Genomic DNA, 23,511 nt, shown 5'->3' with positions numbered 1-23,511 from the left:
AATCAATAGCTACTTTCACAGATCCTCAACAATTATTAATGAGTAGGGCCCTACCATGTAGGGCTATGAAAAACACGTCACAGACCGTGAAATCTGGTCTTTTGTGTGCTTTTACCCAATACTGTAGGGGTTTCACGGGGGAGATCAGCATTTCTCAAATTGGGAGTCCTGACCCAAAAGGGAGTTACAAAGGGGTCAGTTGTAAGGGGAGGGGTTCAATGGTTATTTGCGGGGGGGGAGAGGGGGTTGCAGTATTGCCACCCTTACTTCTGTGCTGCCTTCAGAGCTGGGTGGCCGGAGAGCGGTAGCTGCTGGCAGCACAGAAGTAAAAGTGGCAACACCATACCATGCCATCCTTACTTCTGCACTGCTGCTTGCAGCGGCTCTGCCTGAAGGCAGCGCTGTCCCCAGCAGCAGCACAGAAGGAAGGGTAGCTGTACCACAACAATATCCCCCCAACAATAACCTTGCGACCCACAACTCCTTTTAGGATCAGGACCCCTATAATTACAACACCATGAGATTTCAGATTTAAATAGCTGAAATCATGAAATTTATTATTTTAAAAATCCTACGACCGTGAAATTGACCAAAATGGACCATGAATTTGGTGGGCCCTATTAATAAGCAAACATTTTAAAAGAAACCCGTGACCCTTTTTTTCCCTCCAGGAACTGAAAATCTTAATTACTTTGCTTTATTATGTTTCATAAAGAGAAAAAGAAGAAGCCTCTTAACAAGGTTCCATTGAGTCTGGATGAAACGGATATTATGGAACTAGAGAATGGTAAATTTAAGACATTTCACTTCTCTTTTTGTTCTTTTTCCAAGAAAGGATAGCCCTTTCTACCATGCCTCCTTTCTTTCAGTCTCTAAGCTTAAACACTGTTGAAACTTTAAATTTGTATTCTCTAGTGGCATTTAAACTCACATGAAAAGCCATGCCTGGCCTCTTCTCTGTATTATATGCAAATCTACCATTCACCCTCTCTTTTAAACATTTAACCTTTGTCCAAGTGTGACTTTATAAAAATTCTTTCATCTGATTCCACCTCTCAGTCTTCTTCCAGTGTATTAAAGCACCTACTCTTTTATTTTTTAATGTTAAGGCAAAATTAATGGGGATGTGATGTATGCCCTATGGAAAACTGCTCTTCAATTTATACAGGGATACCATTAAGAGGTTTCTACAGAAATTAAATAGGTTTCTATAGAAGCTGCTCCAAAAAGCTATGAATGCAGAAAGGAATTATGTATTTTCTATGGCTCTTTAACCAACCTAGAGAATTGACTAGAGATTATATCCCTGCTCTCGAATATTATGGTTTGGTTTAAAATTTCTGTAGAAAGGTTACCATTCCTTATTAAATTCTGCAAGTCTTTTCTGTAAGTGTCACGCTTATGAGCATAAAAGGGCAACTGTTAGAATTAGACAGTGAGCCAAATTTTCGAAGGGCAACCAGGACACAATTTGTACACGTACAAGAGTTGCTTGTGCAATTTTTGAGCTCAAAATAAAATAGAGTTTATATTTTGAAAATGTAGCCCAATGTGGCAGGCAGATGTTTCAGAGACTTCCCCACTACCCTACACTGCTCTGTTAATGCACAACAGTCATGACCTGGGAACACTCCTGCTATTTCAGCCACATACACTAAGCAGAGACTTTTCGATTTTGATAATTTATGAGCAATCCAGCAGTATGGAAAAGCTAGGCTTACAAGGAAGATTGGATAATGTGCACCCAATATTAGCAACTGACTATTTCCTTCTGCAGTCCAGAACCAATGAAAGAGGATGTTCATAATTGACATTTACAGAAATAAGATAGGAAGAAAAAAATAAATAATATTTGAGGCAGACATGTTTTTGTGTCTGTTGAAATTGTTAACTGAATCCTTCCAACTCCAATTATATTTCTTTCACTGCCTTCAGTATTTTCCAACCAGAAGCCTGCAATATTCCATTAACCACATTCAAAAGGGGCCATAGCATTAACAGGTTCTTTTTATTAGAACTGTGCCAGCATAATATTTTATTTATGGTTGAGAAGGCACTTTCATTATTTACTTTATGAACAAAATTACCTTTTGAGCTGAAAGCTCTTATTAACTGAAAGGTAAGCTTTAGTGTGCATGTATGCACACAGAGATTTTAAGGCCAGAAGGGACCATTACAGTCATCTAGTCTGACCTTCCACATAATACAGGACAAAGAATTTTACCCAATAATTCCTGAATTGAGCCCATGTTTAACGAGAGCATATTTTTTAGAAAAAAATCCAGTTTTGAGTGCAAGACTCCACATGATACAGAATTTATCACACCCCTTGGTCAGATATGGACAAATTACCTTCACTGTTGAAAACAGCCTCACCCAAAAAGTTCTTGAGCTCAATGGACGTTGGATCCGCCCCATAGTTAGGCTTCTGCTGAGAAAGCTGAACGTGGGAAACCTAAGTGCTTCTCACTCTTTAGGAAAATTTTAAGACACATTTGTGTGTTTAGAATATTCAAAACCAGCTTCCTTTTTAGAAGGCGTAAATTGCTTGGCTTTGGTACTGAATACTTCTGCAGACCTTTCTACAGGACTAGGCATGCAGAAGTTTGAAGAATCAGGCCCCTAGTTCTCCATGGTAATAATTGCCTTTGAACTATTGGAGGAAATGTTTTAGAAATAACTGTGTGTTAGAAAATTCTTTCACAGTACATGCATATGACCCTACATTGTTTGTAATTTGCCCTTTTTAAAGGGTCTGATCCTTAAAACTTTTAGCAGCAAGCATGGACTGCAAGTCCCTCAAGACAGGTATTGTCTCTTTGTGGAGTGTTTGTAGAGCCCCTGACACAAAGAATCCGTGGCCTAGAACTAGGCTACGGCAAAACAAATAATAAACACACCACCACCATCACCACAACACAGTGCTTCCTCACAGTGAGACAATTAATGGACAGTAAGCACTACACTCACAGGCAGGGATTTCCCTACACCCCTCCTGAATTTCCCCGATACCCGCCCCCCCAGTGGTCAACCATTACATGCAGTTGCCAATTTAGTCATTGGTTGGAAATTTGAATTGAAATTGAAACATTAAAATGCTTAATAAATTAATAAAACATTTAATAGCATATGCAGTGTATGATAAAATACTTGTACCTGAGAAAACATAATGGGTTTGAAAAGTATGAACAAAGACTAGTTTCCTCCTTATGACAATGTCAGCGCATTTGTTTTGGCTATATTGGCCAACCTAATAATTTCAAATTATGATTTATAAGCAAGGCCTGAGTGAGCTCTCCCTTGACAGCTAGTGATGAGCTAGGGGGTGGATGGAAAGGCTTCAGGACCAGACTGTATTTACATGAACACACCTACTCTACCTAGGTATCCAGCGGACAGAACTGTGTTGGCCAAGTGTTGGGTTACAAATCACTTTAGTATTGAATATGGGGGTCATGAAATGTTATCTTTATTGCATGAGTAAAGGGCAGCAGAACTGTGCTTAGCCTGCTGTAATGAGGGGGTCTCTCTCAGTGGTTAATTTGTGCTAGGGATTGCCAGGGCTGAGCCCCAGCACCTCTAGGCTTGGCAATTCATAGCCCTGAAGCCTCTGGGCTTCCCACATCAGTTATGCAAGTAACAGACTTGCTTGAGCCCTGGCATCTCTTTCATTACAAATTATGCACTGGTCACCCTCAACTGAACTGCATTCCCTAAGCAGGAGGTTCAGATGCCAGATCCTAGTGGAGAAAGAGAGAGAGGTGTTTTGCTTGGTGGTGTGGGCTCGGCCTAAGAGGCACTGGCACTATTTGACCTGCCACTCTCCCCTGTTAAAAGATAGAGCTGATAGGCTCCATAGAGAGTCTTTTAGTTTAAGTGACCACTGGAGCTGAAATCACTGATCATCTGGTCTAAGTGCTTAGACCTACTGCGGGACAATTTTTCTGTGGAAGAGACAGCCCAGCCTGCACTAGCAGTGAGGGACCCCCACTGAGAGCTGAAATCACTGAAAGCTCAGTGGAACTTCGAGAGACCGACTCGCAGAGGTCACCGTGGCAAATGGCTGCAGAAGGTGACATTGCAGGGCCATTGGGGATGGAGCAGTGGAGTGAACGGTGGCACAATGAACAACAGCCAGAGCGAATGGCCAGAGGAAGCGGTGGGGGTGCTGGAAGAATGAGCAAGGTGCCTTCTCCTCCCCCAGCACTCAGGGTGGGAGGTGAACTCATGTGAAAGCTGTGACATTGCACTCCATATGCCTTATGAAAATATGCTTATGAATGTGAATATGATGTAACTGGAATATGCTTTATGCAAAAAATGTCTTATAAGGTATCATTACAAAGCTTATACTCTACTGAGTGTGTTTGCATATATTATTTTTAAGTCTGGAGTCAGGAGAATGAGATATAAACTTGTATTACTGATGTAAACATATTCAGTGGAAGCCATTAAGGGTGCTTCAGAATCAATGAACTGTAAAGGGCTCTGTTTGCTTGCAAACCTTCCTGTGTACATGTAGGCCAGGGTCTCAAAGGACATGTGCTGGAGAGGTAACCTGCTGAGCTGTTTTTGGTTAAAGTCTGCAGCTTTGCAAGCATGGTCCAGAGCCTGAGTTGGTGTTGCAGCAGGCTAGCGTGTCTGGCTCAACAAGGCAGGGTTCTGGAGTCCCAAGCTGGCAGGGAAAATGGGCTCAGAGGTAATTTCAGCACATCAGGTGACAGTCCCAAGGCAGTCTCTGTGACCGAACTGGTCACAAAAGCATCTCTGTACTCTGGGTCTCCACTGACCGAGGACAACAACTATGAGTGGGGTGCAGTGGAGGGAGAAGAGAACAACAGATTAAAGGAATATTTGTTTGTTGGACTATATTTTGACTTCACTCCAGAATGCTAGATTTGTGACTGAGAAACATATATAAATATATGTTTCCTAATAGACCAACATTTTAAAAATGCATTATTTGCCAAGGTCGTTATCTCACATCATCGCTATCTCGAGAGGTCGTTAATTTGGGGAGTTTCTGTACTACACTTTATTATAATTTAATTTTTACATAAGAACCACCATACTGGATCAGACCAATGGTCCATCTATCACAGTATCCTGTCTTCTGACAGTGGCCAATGCCAGGTGCTTCAGAGGGAACAAGCAATCATCGAGTGATCCATACTTTGTCGTCCACTCCCAGCTCCTAGTGAACAGAGGCTACGGACACTCAGAGCATAGTGTTGCATCCCTGCTCATCTTGGCTAATAGCCAGTGATGGACCAAACCTCCATGAACTTATCTAGTTCTTTTTTTAACCCCGCTATAATTTTGGCCTTCACAACATCCCTGGCAAAAAGTTCCACGGCTTGACTATGTGTTATGTGAAGAAATACTTCCTTTCGTTTTAAACCTGCTGCCTATTAATTTAATTGGGTGACCCCTAGTTCTTGTGTTAAGTGAAGGGGTAAATAAAATTTCCTTATTCACTTTCTCCACACCAGTCAAGATTTTATAGGCCTCTATCATATCCTCTCCGAGTCGTCTCTTTTCCAAGCTGAAAAGTCCCACTCTTTTTAATCTCTCCACTTGTACTCCACTATGTTCCATATCCCTGATCATATTTGTTGCCCTTCTCTGTACCTTTTCCAATTTCAATATATATTTTTTTGAGATGGGGTGACCAGAACTGCATGCAGTATTCAAGATGTGGGCATATCATGGATTTATACAGTAAATGTGGAGGAGCTTGGTTTGCCAAACTGACAACCTACATGAAAAGACTGCAAGACACCATGCCTCTGGACTGCATCGACACAAAGAAAGCCTTATAAACCAGTCACTGTCAAAGCCAATTTTAGAAGTACTTAATGAGGCTGTTAAGAATGCTAGAGAGACAACACAGTTTATGTGAACCAACATGGCTGTTGCATCATACCTTCTATTTAAGCAAGAGATACCACACACTACAAACTGTAGGCCAATGTTAAGTGCATTGTCACTTGTTAATCCTGAAGTTGGACACTGGTTCTGAACAAGACTGGCAAATGCTCATTATCTTTCTGCAAAAAAAATCAGCTGACTGGCTAGAAGCATGCGGTTCAACAGTGAAAGACTCAGTAGTTGAAAAAGTTAAGAACTGCATTCAAAAAATGTGAATACCTGGCTAAATAGGCATCAGATATTAAGTCATTGCGTACATTATCTTGTAGGCTAGTAGACGTATTCTAGATGTTCAGGTTATAGATGACACACCAGCTGCATCTGTGACATCTTAGAAGAGCTAAATGCTTATAAACTGAACCCCAAACAGATGGCTGCTTGTGCATTTGATGGAGCTGCAAACTTCTCTCAAAGAAGAGTATAACTCTAATCTCTTCTATACACACTGCAGAGGCCATCTACTCCAACTAGCACTAATATGAGCTGCAGAATCTTCAAAAGACATTAAAAAGCCATAAATGTAATGGCTGTTATACTCTTTTTTTCAGAAAGAGTCCAAAAGGACTGAATGTCTTGGAAAAAAATAGAAGATATTTTTAGTTCAAATTAGTCCAACCTGGGAAAACCTGCTGGCTTTTCTCATGAGCGATCCTTGGCTGTTGTCTTAAAATTACTGCAACCATCATTACTGGCTTTGGAAAGTATCTACGGAGATAGGCCAGCTCTAACTAGTGCAGCTGGCAGACTACTTTTGCTACTGAGTTCAGAGAAGACTATTGCCATTCCCTCTCTTGTAAGTCTACTGTTGAAACCACTTGGGTCATTAAACAATACCATCCAGGAATCTGCTACAACAGTAGTAGATCTTTGTCCAGCAACAGAAGCTACTCTTGGATCAATCAATCAGAGAGATATCCATTGAAAACATACTGGAAGAAGCAAAGACTTCACTATAGAAGTTGACTAATAAAGGTATTTATACTGAATCCTTAAGTGAAGAGGACAAGAAAGTGTTTGTTAAGCCAGCTGAAAAAGTACACTGACTTGATTCTTACAAAAATACAACAGAGATTTCTGGCTTCTACTCAACCTCTACGTAGCTTTTACAGACACCTGTCTTATAAAACACCTACAGTTGAGAGGAGTGAGGTAATACCAGCAATGAGGCTGCTATGTGATCAGGACAGAACAGAGAATTATGAACCCAGAGTGGAATATCACATGACAAACGTACGAAGATTTAACTTCAACTTCTTCTTCTTCATCACCACTAGTGGCTCGACCCAATCTTTGTGCTGTTTCCTAAGATGAAAGAAGTAGGAATTCATCTCTTGCCACTCCCAGTCACAACTGCTACAGTTGAGCATTCTTTTTCCTTATTGAACAGAATTTTTGTTGTACCAATAAATTAAAAACCAGCAGGATCTTATTAAAGGGAAAAAGGCAAAATACCACATTTATTGTGAATACAGAAAGAATCATAGTGAACAGTTAGTTACAGCTATAACATTCCATTCAATCTCATATTTATTCATACATTCATTCACACACACACACACACACACACAGGTTCTGCAAGGTTGTTATCATAGTTACCAGCCTTAGAGTTGCTCATGCCAAGCCACTGGCCAGGTGGCCTGGACATGAGGAGGGAGCAGGGCCTTGTCAGACGCTCATCTGATGCTCCTGGAAGTTGGTTTGCAGAATCAGACCCCAAAGTTCTCACTTTTTAGAGTCTATTTTTATAGGAATTTCTTCCTATGCCAGTCTATGGGAATTGCTTCATCATGCTGTTGCTGAATCAATCAGCAGATAGCACATTCCTGACGGCTCCAAGAAGTTATCTTGTTTTTTGGTTCTCCCATTCTTGAGGCTGTTGGGTGGATTCCAGTCTGCCCTCCGGGGGTCCTCTGGTTATTTCCACTTGACGCCTTCTTCAGCCGATGGACACTGGATTCTTAGGCTGGCACCTCCCTGATCATTCAGTTATTATCCACACCAAGCATCCATCCACATACATCCTCTATCTCTATTTTAATCACAATTGTTAATACAACAAAAGGGCGGGGAGTCTCTGGGTGCTGTTTCTGTTGTTAGAGTATTGCTTTGAGTCTCTGTGAATTGCTTTGAGAACAGACTCTGTCTTAGAATGTACTAACACAATTAGCAGCTTGCAAGTTTCACACATGGAGGGAGAGAAACAGTACCAAAAACCAAGAGACCTCTTAATTAGTAATACCCTGGAATTTAAACTATGGGGAATCAAACTCATTTGTGATTTTAATACAAAACTTCTTTAATATGATCCAACATTTTCAGGTCTGAACGAAGTCGCCTTCTGCCTGATCGGGAGCATATCATGAAGGACTGGAAGTAATGGACACACAAGAAGCCACCAAATATGAATGCACTGCATTCAAGAAGTTCAATAACAGAGTTGTTCAAAATTACAACAAGAAAACAAGAAGGATGTAGATGAAGTGCTTCACAGTAGGCTTGAGTAGCCAACTTTAATTTCTGTGAGGATTTTAAAACACGAGTTATATATTTAATAAAATGGTCGTGAAACATTTTTCAGTTTTTACTATGATGCCATACACCCTACCTTTGCCTGCATGGTCTCAACCCTCGTCGGCCCTCACCCCCATCTGTGTATACTCGAATACTCCCCCCCAATTTCATTTCTTGGGGAAAACACTACAAGAAAGTGTTCTTAGGAGTAGGAGATTGAACGTAGATTGTCCTTTTTCATTTGTCAAACACTGCCAATTCTGCATTTGCAAAGGGGCTAAAACTGAAATAGATCTGTTTTTTTCTTTCCCTTGTTTGCACACAAGTATCCAGCACATGTTAAAAATGTTAAAAATACCAGCACAGCTCTGTAGATGCAATTTGTTAGTTAACTGGCACTCGCTCTGCTGGCTGCTCTATGTAGTAGACCACAACACACTGTAAGCTTTCCCTATATAGATAATGGCTGTATTTTAAATTCTTCATTGACAGAAGAAGGGGGTTCTTTTTAAATTGGATGTTTACAGTGCAGAAGCACTGGAAAGACAAATTAAATACATCTGGCCAGAAGCTATCTAAGAGTCTCCCTTTAATTTCAGTAACAAGTTGGATTCTCAAACTATTTTTCCTTTATTCCTTTCTGATGTTTCCTCCTTACTTACCATGACAACACCTGAACAGCAAAACCAATGTCAGTATTTTCACACTTAAGAAGCACAACAGTGCTGCTCAGTCTATACCTTTCCTTTCTAGGCACTCCATGCACATGACATTGGGTCTTTAGCCTGTACTGACCCTGGGGCCTGCAAAACAGCCTGCTTTTACTTTTCAAAGAACATTACAGGAAATAGATGTCCAATACTGAAATTTGGGTATTATGAACATCACAGTAACTCATCAACCTTTAGGTATGCAATGTGCAGATGTTATGCTGCCTCTTAAGCAATGAAAATAGCTACAGCAATTCATCATGCCAGGATCCCACAGGCTCCACTGATTCCTTATTTGTTGCAGGATACAATGCAAGGTTCTGGTTGTCAGAGCTGACACTAGGCATGAGCAGAATAAGCAATTACTTAGGGTCCCCTATTAATATGTTTTGGAGGGAATATTCCTGTGTAGGGCCCCCAGTGGGCTAGCACCAGGAGTGCTGGTTGTAATCTCTAAAAGCCTTTTTGGGCCATGACAGGGCCATTTTAAAAATGCCTCTCCATCCCTCTAAGATAGTTGTGATCAACAGGAATGCTAACACTGACAGTCCAGTCTTAAGCTCTTGTGAGCAAGGGGAAGAGCATCCTTGAACTTGAATTCCTTACTGGGAAAACCAAATTAAACCTGATTGATTTCACAGCACTGTGGAAAACCCATCACTTCCAAAAAACCGCTGGCCAATAATGAACATGGAAGAACTAATTAAAATCATAACTAACACCCACAAAACACAACACGAGTACTTGCAGCTGAACCTAGGAATTGGTGAAGACTACTAAGCTGCATTGCAGTCAAATCTAATATTTTAGTCATTGATTTTTACATTTGGCAACTGGACAGGATGACTAATCAGGAGCATTCTCAGAGATGCCTAAAATAGACAGATATGCCACGCCACCAGGATACCATGAGGTTCAGTCACCAACTGCTAGTGAACACACTCGTGACACATTCTACTCCCACTGAAATCAACATAAAAACTGCAGATGTCAGTGGAAGCAACATCCTGCCCACAATTCACAATCTCTCTCAACTCTTACAGAACCCCAGCTTTTAACTAGCTTAGATAATAATGCAAGCACTTCAAATATATTTACTAATTAATTCATACTTGCATCCTCCAATGATATAGGTTATCCTCATTTTACAGATGGGGAAAAAGGAGGTACAAAGAGGCACCAAATGACTTGCTCAGTGCCATATGGTGGGAACCAGTGGCACAGCTGGTATACAACTAGGGAGTTCCTGACTCGGCCCAATCCTGCCATCGGTGCACTTCATCACATTGTTCTCTTCTTTTACTTCAATCATTAACTCTTACAATCCCATCAGAACAATATTACATAAATTAAGGCATTATTTTTTTCACCCAAATTCTATACAGAATCTTTTCTTTGACTTATGTTTTTAATTCTTTAAATCCTTAGTCAGGATTACTGATGTAGTTTTGGGAAAGCAAGGAGGGGAAATTTCCTTACAGATATACAGTAGCCTACTACTTGTCTCATAAAATCCCAGACAAAGATGTGAAAGAAATTAATTGAGAAGTCTTCCCTCGGTAATCACAGAGGAGGGGCAGGATGGTCATTCCCTGCTAAGGAAAACTCAACCTCCTACTTCTCCACAGTTTTCAGATCTTGAGGCAGAAAGAAAAAAAATTGGAAGAAATTCCCATCACTCCAATGATGTCATTTTCTTTCCTTTTCATGGTACCAAATGCCAGAGGATAGAAAGAGAAAGGCAGGCATCTGAAGAAATGCACCATATCCAACATAGTCATGCTCACCTTTGAACTAACTGCATAGCTTCTTCCGGCACTTCAGACCCACACACAGCATTCGGTGGGGAGAAAGGCTCTTGTCACTTCTGCAGCACTGTGCCAAAATCAAATTATTTCCATTATGTCATCATCAGACAAAACTATTTCATTCGTGAAACTTCAGCTCTTTCTTTAAGTATTTTTCCTTTTATTCATCTATCAGTATTTTCTGTCTTTTCTCTTTGTTACTAAGGCAACAGCTGCATGAAAACAGAATCTGTGTGTTGTAAAAATTCACAACTCAATAATCTACGTGGGATGTCACAAAGAGGCTGTATATTCAGATGTAGATCATACAGGAGCAGATGAGTGCTTAAAGCAAAAATCTCTCAATATTGTCTCAAGCAACTTTATGAAAAATGTGCATACTGTATCAAAAATATCAAAGAATATAGGCAGAAATGAATGGTCTCTAAGTCACATAGGCCAAATTCATAGGTCAGTAAAGCACAAAATTTCCTAGAATACATCAGCAGGGGCTTAAACACAGGACCAGTTACTTTATAGCACTGTGTGATTTTGGGGGGGAGGGTAGGGGCAGGGCACTCTATGTGGGTCTTTGAATCATTATTTACCAACTAGTGCAAACATCTTCCTTAAGCGAAGTAAAAACTCAGTTGTTGCCAGCCAGGGTTATAATATTGTTTGACCAGCCAGGATGAACAAGACCAGTGTTCTTGTCTTAAGGGCCAAATCCTGAAGTTCTTTATTAGTTTTTTACTTAGCCTCTGACCTTGAGTAGGGACTGAGTAAAAAGTGAGCAGGATCTCAGAATTTGGGCCCTATCTGGGATTAAGCATTTTTCAAAAGCTCTCATAACATTGTATGACTCCATGCACACTAGCTGTTCAAATTGTGTGATAAACTGTATGGCAATGTATGTGATAAGCATGACAGCTAAACATACCTGAAAGCCCAATGTAGACAGGACCTTAAAACTTATTAAGGATGGAACATGAAGAGGACAGCAAAACTCTGATGCACTGCTTTAAATTCAATTTAGTAGAAACTGCAGATGGTTCCCTGTCTTGGTTATTCCCAAACAGGCAGAAGTAAAGACCGCTGCAACTACTGGTGGTTCTCAGGCTGATGAATAACAGTCAATGTGAAGAAAGAAAATCTCTAGATAATCAATTTATTTCTGGTGAAGCTGTGTTTCCTGAATGGTAATTCCAATAATCAAAGGAGAAGATACTCCGTGTCAATCTAAAACCATTTATTTGATCTTTAAAAATTGTTATTTTCCTTTGTTGAGAACTTTTATTTATACGGACACATTGCATGCTACCTCATACCAGGTTTCAACACAGACTGTCAACATGATGGTTGAATCCATGGTAACTATGAACACAAAACCATGTTCCAACCAGGACCATATTTGAAAATGTCTTCAAACACAGTTCCAAGCCTCAGTGTGAATCTGGGCAACAAGTCTAAGCTAATTTAGAGGCAAACAAAAAATCCATTGTTGGATATAAAGTGGTTAATGTAATACCACAATAAAATACAAACACATCATCTGCTCTTGGCAGATGTTGGGAAGACACTAATCAATCCATATGACATTAGAAATCTATTTTAACGAATGAAATGAGAGAAGAGTCCCAACAGCACAACCTGTCTTTATAGATCAGAAAGAGAGTGTGCAGACCAACCTGAGGGCCAGATCTTACCATCCCACAGACCAGCCATCTCAAGAGAGATAGAGATCTCAAAATTTTCCTGTAAACACTCTCATTATGGGGGAGGAATTTTGGAGGGTGAAGAAACAGCATGGGGTGGAGATGCCAAATTCAAGAGATCCCTAGAATCCACAGGAAAAGGAACTATATATTGTCCTGCTCTTCTGATCTCTTGGCTATTCCTGGAAAGGCCTTGCCACACTTATGCCTTCATGGAGTAGAAAGTTCCCAGCAAGAGTTAATGCTGCTCACAGCCCCAGCTGTGTGAAGTTATTGCGGAAGTGGCAGGTTTGAAACCACTTTCCCCCACTGTTCCTTCCAGGCCTTTTCCATCCTGTGTCAGTCTTCTTTGCTCCCTTGTACGTCTCGCATCAGAGAGGAGGATATGGCACCAGGTTTTTGCAGTTTCTCTTGCATACTGCCAGAGTAGACAAAGGAGGTGTAGTGATTATTAAACCAAGACTGTCTGGAAGCATGCAGCAATACTTTGCATCAGAGGTATCATCTGAGGTGCAAAGTCATAGAGGAGAAGGCAAATTAGCACACAGACTGAGAATTCTCTCCAGAGAAAAGAGTGTAAAGGTACATGAAAATACTACAGGCTTGAAAGAGGTTACATACAGGAACTTGCACAGATCAGTACAGGGATCACAGTTTTTTATCAAGTATATGGGAGGCACAGCAGAACAAGTAAAAGAAACATTGCAGAAAGAAGGATATGTGAATAGCCGGGTTAACAAATTAAAGACAACTTTAATGCAGATAAAACACAGGATAAACTCAGGAGCAAAAACCAAAAGGAGGGCATCTGCATTGCATGAAAAGTTGCTACTATGGATTTGAGTCATTATAGAAATCCCTTTGTTTCATGAATATACAGCTGTGAGGAGGCAGGCTTACAGGACACAGAGCTGCTTCTTTGTTCTAGAATATTTAACTCTTTGTTGTTTGGGAATCAGACTTCAGGGAAAAATTATTGGCACATAGCAGGAGGAATGTCAAGCCCACAATGCAGGTAATGAAATATGGTGAGAAGCTAAAAGCCTTATTTACAATATTTCATAAATAAGACGTTTGTAAAACTGACAGTGATAGAAGAAGCAAGGAGAAGGGTCTGGCATTGTGTATAAACACATTTTGTAAAGAGAGGTTCATACAGAAAGCTATGCAAATTAAGATATTATGGTTTACAGTAAACAAAAACAGCCAACCTATAATCTCTATTCAAGATATACCAATGCAGACAAAATCACCTGTCAAGATCAAAATCAAAAACAATAATCCACATTTACTGCACATGCTCAAACCAAAGAAAATATGAAAGTGGAAAAAAGAATTAGTTCAGACCCCAAAATAAACTGTAACATTTAAATGAACACAAAAAACAAATAACATCAAAAAGGCTCAGAGCACTGAAGATCTGATGGTGTCTTTGGCTCTAAGCCATCACCAGCATGCTTTAATCCCTACTTCATAAAATCCATATACAACAGAACCTCAGAGCTATGAACCCCTTGGGAATACAGGTTGCTCATAACTCTGAAATGTTCGTAACTCTACACAAAACATTACTGTTGTTCTTTCAAAAGTTTACAACTGAACATTGACTTAATACAGCTTTGAAATTTTACTATGCAGAAGAAAAATGCTGCTTTTAGCCATCTTAATTTAAATGAAACAAGCACAGAAAGTTTCCTTACCTTGTCAAATCTTTTTTTTTTTTTTTTTGGTAGTTTACGTTTAACACAATACTGTACTTGTATTGGCTTTTTTATTTATTTGTGTATTTTTGTCTCTGCTGCTCCCTGATTGCATATTTCCAATTCCAAATGAGGTGTTGTTGACTGGTCAGTTTGTAACTCTGGTGTTCATAACTCTGAGGTTCTACTGTAGGTCCTACAAGGGCAAATTTCCTCAATGACATTCTATATCATCACATCCCAGTTTTCCACATCTCAGGCTGGTTCTTGAATTTTAGCAAATTCAGATGTAGCTTCACTGAACAAAGGAAGACTGGTGGTTTAAAATCCTTCCCTTCCTTCAACCCTATAATTTCTTATTACCACCATCCCAAATACAATTAAACCCTTTGCTGTTTGTTCTGCTGACATGGACCCATACTCATTTAAAATTAAAAACATTGATTTCCCTTTTCTTGCCAGTCAGTGATACTCCTGACTTTTGGCCAGGTATAAGTGGTGTAAATTTCGCATTTAATGGGCAGGATTTTTTCTGTGTGTCAGATTTTAGGGGCAGTAAATGAAGAAGCTACAGCAACAGCTTACACGGAAAAATATGTAAGTCTTTCATACATTTTCTGTTGTCTCTAATGCAATACAGCAACCGGGGACAGCCAACCTCCTGTGAGCAGCCTACTCCCTGCAGACCAGGGTGGATAAAAATCAATGATTTAAAAGAAAAAAAAAAAACTGATTTTTTTTGATAAAATGCTTTTTGAGGAAAAAACCTATCTAAAGATAGCTTTAATTAAGATACATTATAGCTCAAAAAAAGAGATCTCATTATGGAATACGGATTATAAATTCTAATTTTATAGTATGAGACAATATAGTCATGTAATATTTAAGAAACACTTTGTAAATGAGTTCCAACAGTTCATGGATTAGGGACCCAATTTTATGGGGTTCCAGGGGCTTCTGTATAGATTATTTAGGTTAATCTTTCTATCTAGGCAATGGGACTCAGTGCTCAGTCTAGAAGATACCATCAGAGATGCTTAGTTTTGCAGTTCTCAAACAGCAGATTTGGGTCTCCAGAGAGAACATGTTTGTTAACAGCAAAAATGTTTTTAAATAAATAAATAAATGTATAAAGGTGAGAAATAACAGACCTCAACCTTATTGTCCCTCTGCAAATTACTGTACACAGAGTCAATCCCTTACCTCTCTCTAAAAGTGGAAAGTTTCAAAAAGTTCAATAAATAGAAGATTGTTGGGGGCAGAACAGATCCGGGCAAGAAGAAGTCTGGAGATAAATGGGTGAAGGGAGGGACAGGCAGTAGAAACAAAAGTGAAAAACTGTTTGAGCAGCATATTCCGTAAGTCTTGAGGTCTTTCTGAGTATAGCCTTCATTGATTTGAGATCTACCATACCATTCTCTCACTAAAAGGGAAAACCTGTAATGGCAGCAGGCCCTAAAAGAGACCCAGTTTGGGAATATTTTAATGAAGTTCCTCTACCTGCGGGTAAAACAGGCATGCATGCAAAATGCAAACAATGCAACAAAGAAATGCAAGGCCTGGTTGCCCGAATGAAACATCATGAGAAATGTTTCTTCTCAGGAGGAAGCTGCATTGAAGATAATGAAAGCTGCGTCTGAACATGCAGGATCTTCAGGTTGGTAAACCTTTTTTATTCCATACTTCTTTCTTAAGGCCTGCTTGTCATTCTTCTGGGCTATTCATGAATTCTCATGTTTGAGCAAAATATATAGTTGTTACTATCATTTTAGATGCAGTTGTGATAAAAAATAAATAGATGAAATAGGCAGATCTTCCTTTTACAATTTCACCTCTAAGTACTGCTGAGTGTCAGCGAATGCAATGAGTAATACTAAATGAGCAGTATGGTAATAATAATTAAATAACTGCATTGACTTATTTTGTTTAGGAGAATCCATCCTCAACATACAGGATTCTGAAGATTATCCACCTTGAAGATCGCCATCAATTTCTATAGTTTCAGAGTTATCTGCCAAGGATCATGTTTCAGTCACACCATGTATTTCACATAACCACAGTATATCACCTGTAGCAAAAAGAAAAAAAAACCCTCCATCATCCAGAAACAACCATAGATAAGTTTGTGATAAGAAAAACTGTCTGGTTTGTTAATGCCACAAACTCTCTTTTCCGTATGATTGAGAACCCACACTTCATTTACATGGGTCAGTCATTAAGACCAGGATACAGTCCACCCAACAGAACAGATATTGCAGGCAAATTGCTGGATTAAGCGTATGAAAGAGAAATTGAGCAGTGTGCAAAAGGTCTAGAGGGTGAAATTGTTAACCTGAGTCTTGATGGGTGGAGCAATGTCCACAATGATCCTGTTGTATGTGCTTGTGTGACAACAGAAGAAGGGAATGTCTTCCTTACAAAAAAACTGATACATCAGGAAATGCACACAGAGCAGAACAGTTCCAAGAAGTAGCAGTAAAAGCTATAGCAAACTGAAAAAAAATTCAAATGTCTAATACGCAGCTTGGTCACAGACAATGCTCCAAATGTATCCAAGATGAGAAGAAATTATTTAGAAGAGAGTCCCAAGCTAACAACGTACGGTCGCAGTGCTCATTTGATGCACCTCCTAGCCAAAAACTTCGGTGTTCCAGAAATAAAGGCTAATGTTGTTGAAATTGCAAAATACATCCATAACAACCACTTTGCAGCCGCTGCTCTGGAAAAAGTGGGAGGAACCAAGCTAATTCTCCCACAAGACATGCGATGGAACTCAGTAGTGGACTGTTTTGAGCATTGTATCAAGAACTGGCCTAATCTGATGAAATGTATAGTGTGTACCTTCTAAAAATAAAACCTACACCTATTTCTGAGTTGTGAAGAATATATATTAAGGTTATAACAACCAACAAGAATGCACTTTTATGTAGAAATCCATGATTAAATCGAGTCTTCCTGACTAGTGATTTAAATAGTGATTTAAATCAAATCCACCCTGATTAGAATGTAGAATTGTTGTTAGAGCCAAGTTTGACCTAGCTACTTTACCATGTCTCTTTAATAAAACTTAACCATCCAATCTTTTGCTAGATGAATCTTGCCTTTTATTTAAGTGATAAAACCTGATAAGAATAATACAATTTCTGTCAATTACTAAGCAGCTTATATACCAGAGTCCAGTCCAGTTTATGTAATAAGACCAATATTTTTGTGAATTAGTTGTTACATTATCAGTCACTAAGCCAGTCAGAAAGCTACTTTTCATTAACGCTACAGTGAACAGCTGTCACTCTGCTGCACCAGAAACCATGTTAAAGCTTCATATAAACATGAGCCATCTGATGCACTGAAATAAAATCACTAATAAAATCTTGAAAAATAGACAATGCCCACACTGAAAATTAACACCTCAGCTTCTCGTGCATTTTCAAACAGCTTACACCTTGGCCTTCATTTAACAATGAGACCATTATTCTGGAGCAATTTTATATTTCAGTGACATCATTGCTAGAGCCCTGCGCAGATAAAAAATTTGCAGTCCACAAAAGTGGTCCGTGGATCTCCACATCCACAGATGCAGATATTTGCAGGTATAAAGCAAATATGTACAGATTTGCAGGGCTCTAATTATTGCTTCAGTAACGTGCAGCTGCCAAAACGTAAGTTCTGAGACACCTTATTCAGAATTATACCCTTACAACAGTTGTGGTCCATGTACGATTTCTTCAATGAGCTCTGCGTGGAGGATCCCTGCACTAGTGCAAAGCCCCACTAACTTCAGTGGGGTTCCATGTGGGCACAGCAGCCTGTCAGGGCAGAGCTCATTGCAGGACCAGGGCTCAGGTCTCCACAGCATAAGTTTGCAGACGAATGAAGAAACTCAAGCCAGTGTCCAGTAAATCTGAAGAGCGTCGATTGAAATTCAATTATCTTTGTGTTATCAGTCACAACATGGGATAGGTAACATTTTCAAAAGCACCTAAGTCATTTAGGACCCTAAAGCTATGTCTACACTGCAATAGGGGGACTACGGAGGTGTGAATTGCAGGGTGCACCGAAGTGCTGCACTGTAACTGCTCCATGTGTACACGACTGGCATGCACTACAACACAGAAGAGTTACAGCGCAGCACTTTGATGCGCAATGCAATTCACACTCCCTTAGTCCATACTGTGGGGCCATGTGGACAAGCCCTAAGCCCTACTTTCAAAGGCAATAAGCAGATATAGAATTACTTGGCTACTGGGACTGCTGCATGTATTAATTAACGAATTTTGGAATCAACTTTGAAGACGAAACACAAAATTTGTATAAGGTATTCTTAATGACATAGTATTTTCCCCATGAAATAAGACTGGGGAAGAGGAAGGGAAGCAGTTAATCTGAAACAAACCAATATAACCAGAAGGAAGAGTCACACCATTATTTCCTAAGACTATTTCATTTTTGCAGCAGGGACAAAGTGACTTAAAAGAAGACAGTCTGCTTGAATTTTCAGTTTCGGAATAACAAGATGCCATCTCCCTAACACCAATCCTCTTCTGAAGGCAGTCAGGAATTTGTTGGAAATTTATTCTTGGCATATAAGAAAAGCTTGACTACAATAACAGTAATAATTAAACACCATTCAAGCACCTTAATTATGTGTGATGTAAATTTTTTCACTGCTAGTTAGACACATCATGGTTGATGGAGACACTTTGATGTCTATATATAGAGACCATGAATTTAACTATAAAACATTCTGTCAAATTCTGTGTCTTTTGTTGTTTTGGCGGGTTTCTTTATTTTTGTTTTAAAAAAACATGGACATCTCCTTGAAATCTTGTATGTTTATAAAGTCATGAGAGATGTCAAATGGAAAACAATAATCAGGAGAAAGTTATATGTTGTGATTGCAGAGCTGAACACCTCCTAAGTGTCATTATTTTTGAGACCTTGGAGCAAGTTGTAGTGGTATCACTGTTCCTTCTTTAAAAACAACGAGGAGTTCTTGTGGCACCTTAAAGACTAACAAATTTATTTGGGCATAAGCTTTCGCGGGCTATAACCCACTTCATCAGATGCATGGAGTGGAACACACAGTAAGCAGGTATAAATATACAGCACATTAAAAGATGGGAGTTGCCTTACCAAGTGGTGGGTCAGTGCTAACGAGGCCAATTCAATTAGGGTGGATGTGGCCCATTCCCAACAGTTGACAAGAAGGGGTGAATATCAACAGAGGGAAAATTACTTTTTGCAGTGACCCAGCCACTCCCAGTTTTTATTCAGGCATAATTTGATGGTTTCAAGTTTGCAAATTAATTCCAGTTTTGCAGTTTCTCATTGAAGTCTGTTGTTGAAGTTTTTTTGTTGAAGAATGGCGACTTTTAAGTCTGTTATTTAGTATCCAGGGAGATTGAAGTGCTCCCCTACTGGTTTTTGAATGTTACAATTCTTGATGTCTGATTTGTGTTCATTTATTCTTTTGCATAGAGACTGTCCAATTTGGCCAATGTACATGGCAGAGGGGCATTGCTGCACATGATGGCATATCTCACACTGGTAGATGTGCAGGTGTCGTTTATGTGGCCACACTCATTGGGTAAACGACAAGGTTTCTATGTTCATAGGGCTCCTGGCTATTTCACTGGACCAAATGCAACCCTGATGTAACTCCACAGAAAGGAAAATACAGCAAGTCTCAGGAAGGGCACGTTGGTATAAACGCAATTTTTTATATATTATGGGAAAGATTTTCAAAGGTTGAAAGGGCAATTAGGCATTTAATTCCCACTGAAAGCCAATGGGAACTGGGCATCTAAATCATATTTATGCCTTTGAAAATTTACTCCATATTAGGTCCAAATTTTTGGTTTGGCAAGTGTCCTACCCATATCCCTTGACATTACCAACACCCTCTTAGAATGGCTGAACCAGGCATCTCTTAGGCTCCAATAATGCACTGAGATCCCTCACTGGCAGTCCCCACAACTTATTCAAAGCCCTACTAAATTTCATGCCAGCTCTGTCTGAGTGGAGAAACCTGTTTGTACAGAACTCATTGCAGGATCAGGGCATCTGAGTTCCATTAAGAATATCAGTTGTTAGATAAAATGTAGGTGGGACTTTGCCAGTAAACTATCTATAAATTGTATTATTTTTGGAAGCTAAGAGAAGTGATCACTTCTTTTATATAAACACACAGATTTTGCTTGTGAAATGTTACTGATATGAAAATATTTTTATTCTTGGATTAAAAGATTTAAACAGTATTTTTAGTTGGGAGAAAAAAAAGCAGCATTCAATTTCACTGTACTAAAAATAATTAAGATGAATCTCATTCTCAAAAAATATACTACACAGAACCAATGTACCCTATGCTGACATCTCCAGTAAGGGATCAGGGTTTCTTTTTAATAAACACTATAGTTTTAGTGCAGTGGTCCCCAAACTGTGGGGCATGCCCCTTAGGGGTGTGGAGGAACATTCGGGCGGGTGTGGTGGGACCTGGGCCAGCCCCCACCGGGGTGGGGAGGAAGCACCACCCAGCCCTGCTCTGCCCCCAGCTCTGCCCCCCGACCACAGCTCCTGGGGGGAGGAAGGGTAGACAAATTCCATTATGGGTAAGGGGGGTCGGTGTGTGTGTGTGACATAAAATGTTTGGGGACTACTGTTTTAGTGGCTAGTACTTCTGAATCTCCAGTGAATACAAGATATTTCCATAAAAAATAGCAATAGAAGGCTGCTCTGTTCTGAAGGCATACAAGCCAACATAGGGCCAGACCCAAAACCCGCTAAGGCTCTGACTTTTGCCCTGCAACTACTAGGCATTGAAAAACTCCCAGCATGTGGAGTAGCCAAAGGTTTGGGTCCCAAATGTGATGCTATGCAAGGTGACTTGATGTTTTAAAAGCCACACACTACGCATTTTTTCCTTTAGAAAATTACTTTGGAAAATGCTAACACAATCCAGACGAGACTCCTTTATTAAATTGGTGTCAATAACGGTGATCTATTAAGACTAATAGTCTATTTAATTTGAATAGGGTAACAAACAAGGAGAAAAGATGATGAGATTGAGATTCCAGTCATAGGATTTGCTTTAAACATCTTGAATAGGGGGAAAAATAGTTTTCAAGACATGGGACTTCCCAACCCCAAAAATCTCACTAACATTTTAGTTGCCAAGCACCAGAGGCCCATTTTACAATTTGAAGGTTATCAGTCCCAGTGTCACCTACTTTAAGAAAAACCTAATTTTTTAATCCTTTTCTTTGGATCCTGAAAAATCTATCACTCTCTTTCCAAATAAGGTCTACAGATAAAAATCTATTTCCCAGATACTTGACATAATCCCAGGACACTGGGTTTCTGCATAGCTGCATATGCCTGCCCCCATTCTTTGTCAACAGGCAAAGTAGAAACTTGTACTAAATTTCTCTCTCTGACATCATATTTCCTACCGTGCAAAGTGATTAATACCAGATGTAGGTACCTGCTGAAGGTAATGTGACAACTCAAGGAGCAAGCCAATAGTCAAAGCCAATAACCAAAGAAGTAATTTGCCTGGTAAGTCTAACATCAAATTAGTTGAAACAATAGTAAAGAATAAAATGGTCAGACACAGAGAAGAACATACCTTGTTGTGCAAAAGTCAGCATGGTTTCTGTAAAGGGAGATCATGTCTTACTCATCTATTAGAGTTCTTTGTGGGGGGTCAACAAACATGGGGACAAGGGGGATCTACTGGACGTAGTGTACTTCGATTTCCAGAAAGCCTTTGACAAGGTCGCTCACCAAAGGCTCTTACGTAAATTAAGTTGTCATGGGATAAGAGGGAAGATCCTTTTATGGATTCAGAACTGGTTAAAAAACAGGGAACAAAGGGTAGGAATAAATACTAAATTTTCAGAATGGAGAAGGGTAACCAGTGGTGTTCCCCAAGGGTCAGTCCTACGATCAATCCTATTCAACTTATTCATAAATGATCTGGAGAAAGGTGAGGTGGCAAAGTTTGCAGATGATACTAAACTGCTCAAGATAGTTAAGACCAAAGCAGATGGTGAAGAACTTCAAAAAGATCTCACAAAACTAAGTGACTGGGCAACAAAATGGCAAATGAAATTTAATGTGGATAAATGTAAAGTAATGCACATTGGAAAAAATAACCCCAACTATACATATAATATGACAGGGGCTAATTTAGCTACAACTAATCAGGAGAAAGATCTTGGAGTTATCGTGGATAGTTCTCTGAAGATGTCCACACAGTGTGCAGCGGCAGTCAAAAATGCAAACGGGATGTTAGGAATCATTAAAAAAGGGATAGAGAATAAGACGGAGAATATCTTATTGCCCTTATATAAATCCATGGTAAGCCCACGTCTTGAATACTGCGTACAGATGTGATCCTCTCATCTCAAAAAAGATATACTGGCATTAGAAAAGGTTCAGAAAAGGGCAACCAAAATGATTAGGGGTTTGGAATGGGTCCCATATGAGGAGAGATTAAAAAGGCTAGGACTTTTCAGGTTGGAAAAGAGGAGACTAAGGGGGGATATGATAGAGGTACATAAAATCATGAGTGGTATGGAGAAAGTGAATAAGGAAAAGTTTTTTACTTGTTCCCACAATATAAGAACTAGGGACCACCAAATGAAATTAATGGGTAGCAAGTTTAAAACAAAAAAAGGAAGCTCTTCTTCACTCAGCGCACGGTTAACCTGTGGAACTCCTTGCCTGAGGAGGCTGTGAAGGCTAGGACTATAACAGGGTTTAAAAGAGAACTGGATAAATTCATGGAGGTTAAGTCCATTAATGGCTATTAGCCGGGATGGGTAAGGAATGGTGTCCTTAGCCTCTGTTTGTCAGAGGGTGGAGATGGATGGCAGGAGAGATCACTTAATCATTACCTGTTAGGTTCACCCCCTCTGGGGCACCTGGCATTGGCCACCAATGGTAGACAGGATACTGGACTGGATGGATTTAGGTTAGATATTAGGAAAAAACTTTCTAATTATAACGATAGTTAAGTATTGGGAAAAGTTTCCAAGGGAGGTTGTGGAACTGCTGTCATTGGAGGTTTTTAAGAACAGACTGGAAAAACATCTGTCAGGGAGGGTCTAAGTTAACTTGGTTCTGCCTCAGTGCAGGAGGCAGGACTAGATGACCT

The 23,511-nt window shown here is 39.7% G+C and overlaps 1 protein-coding gene across 3 annotated transcripts in view; it reads right to left on the bottom strand.

Moving 5' to 3' along the window:
- The window catches only part of APBA1 (amyloid beta precursor protein binding family A member 1), a 143,860-nt gene that overhangs the window by 76,819 nt on the left and 43,530 nt on the right, over nt 1-23,511 (bottom strand). Inside the window, exon 1 of one of the 3 annotated variants that reach the window (XM_074953270.1) lies at nt 10,940-11,006. The exons of the other annotated variants lie outside the window; for them this stretch is intronic. The gene's annotated coding sequence lies outside the window, so the exon portion shown is untranslated. Of the gene's footprint in view, nt 1-10,939; nt 11,007-23,511 lie in introns of those variants that run through there. 3 annotated transcript variants of the gene reach the window in all.

The sequence above is a fragment of the Natator depressus genome, chromosome 5 (genome assembly GCF_965152275.1).
Source record: "Natator depressus isolate rNatDep1 chromosome 5, rNatDep2.hap1, whole genome shotgun sequence".
Taxonomy (NCBI): Eukaryota; Metazoa; Chordata; order Testudines; family Cheloniidae; genus Natator; species Natator depressus.
Note: the sequence above shows the minus strand (reverse complement) of the source record. Positions and strands in the feature narration are given on the sequence as shown.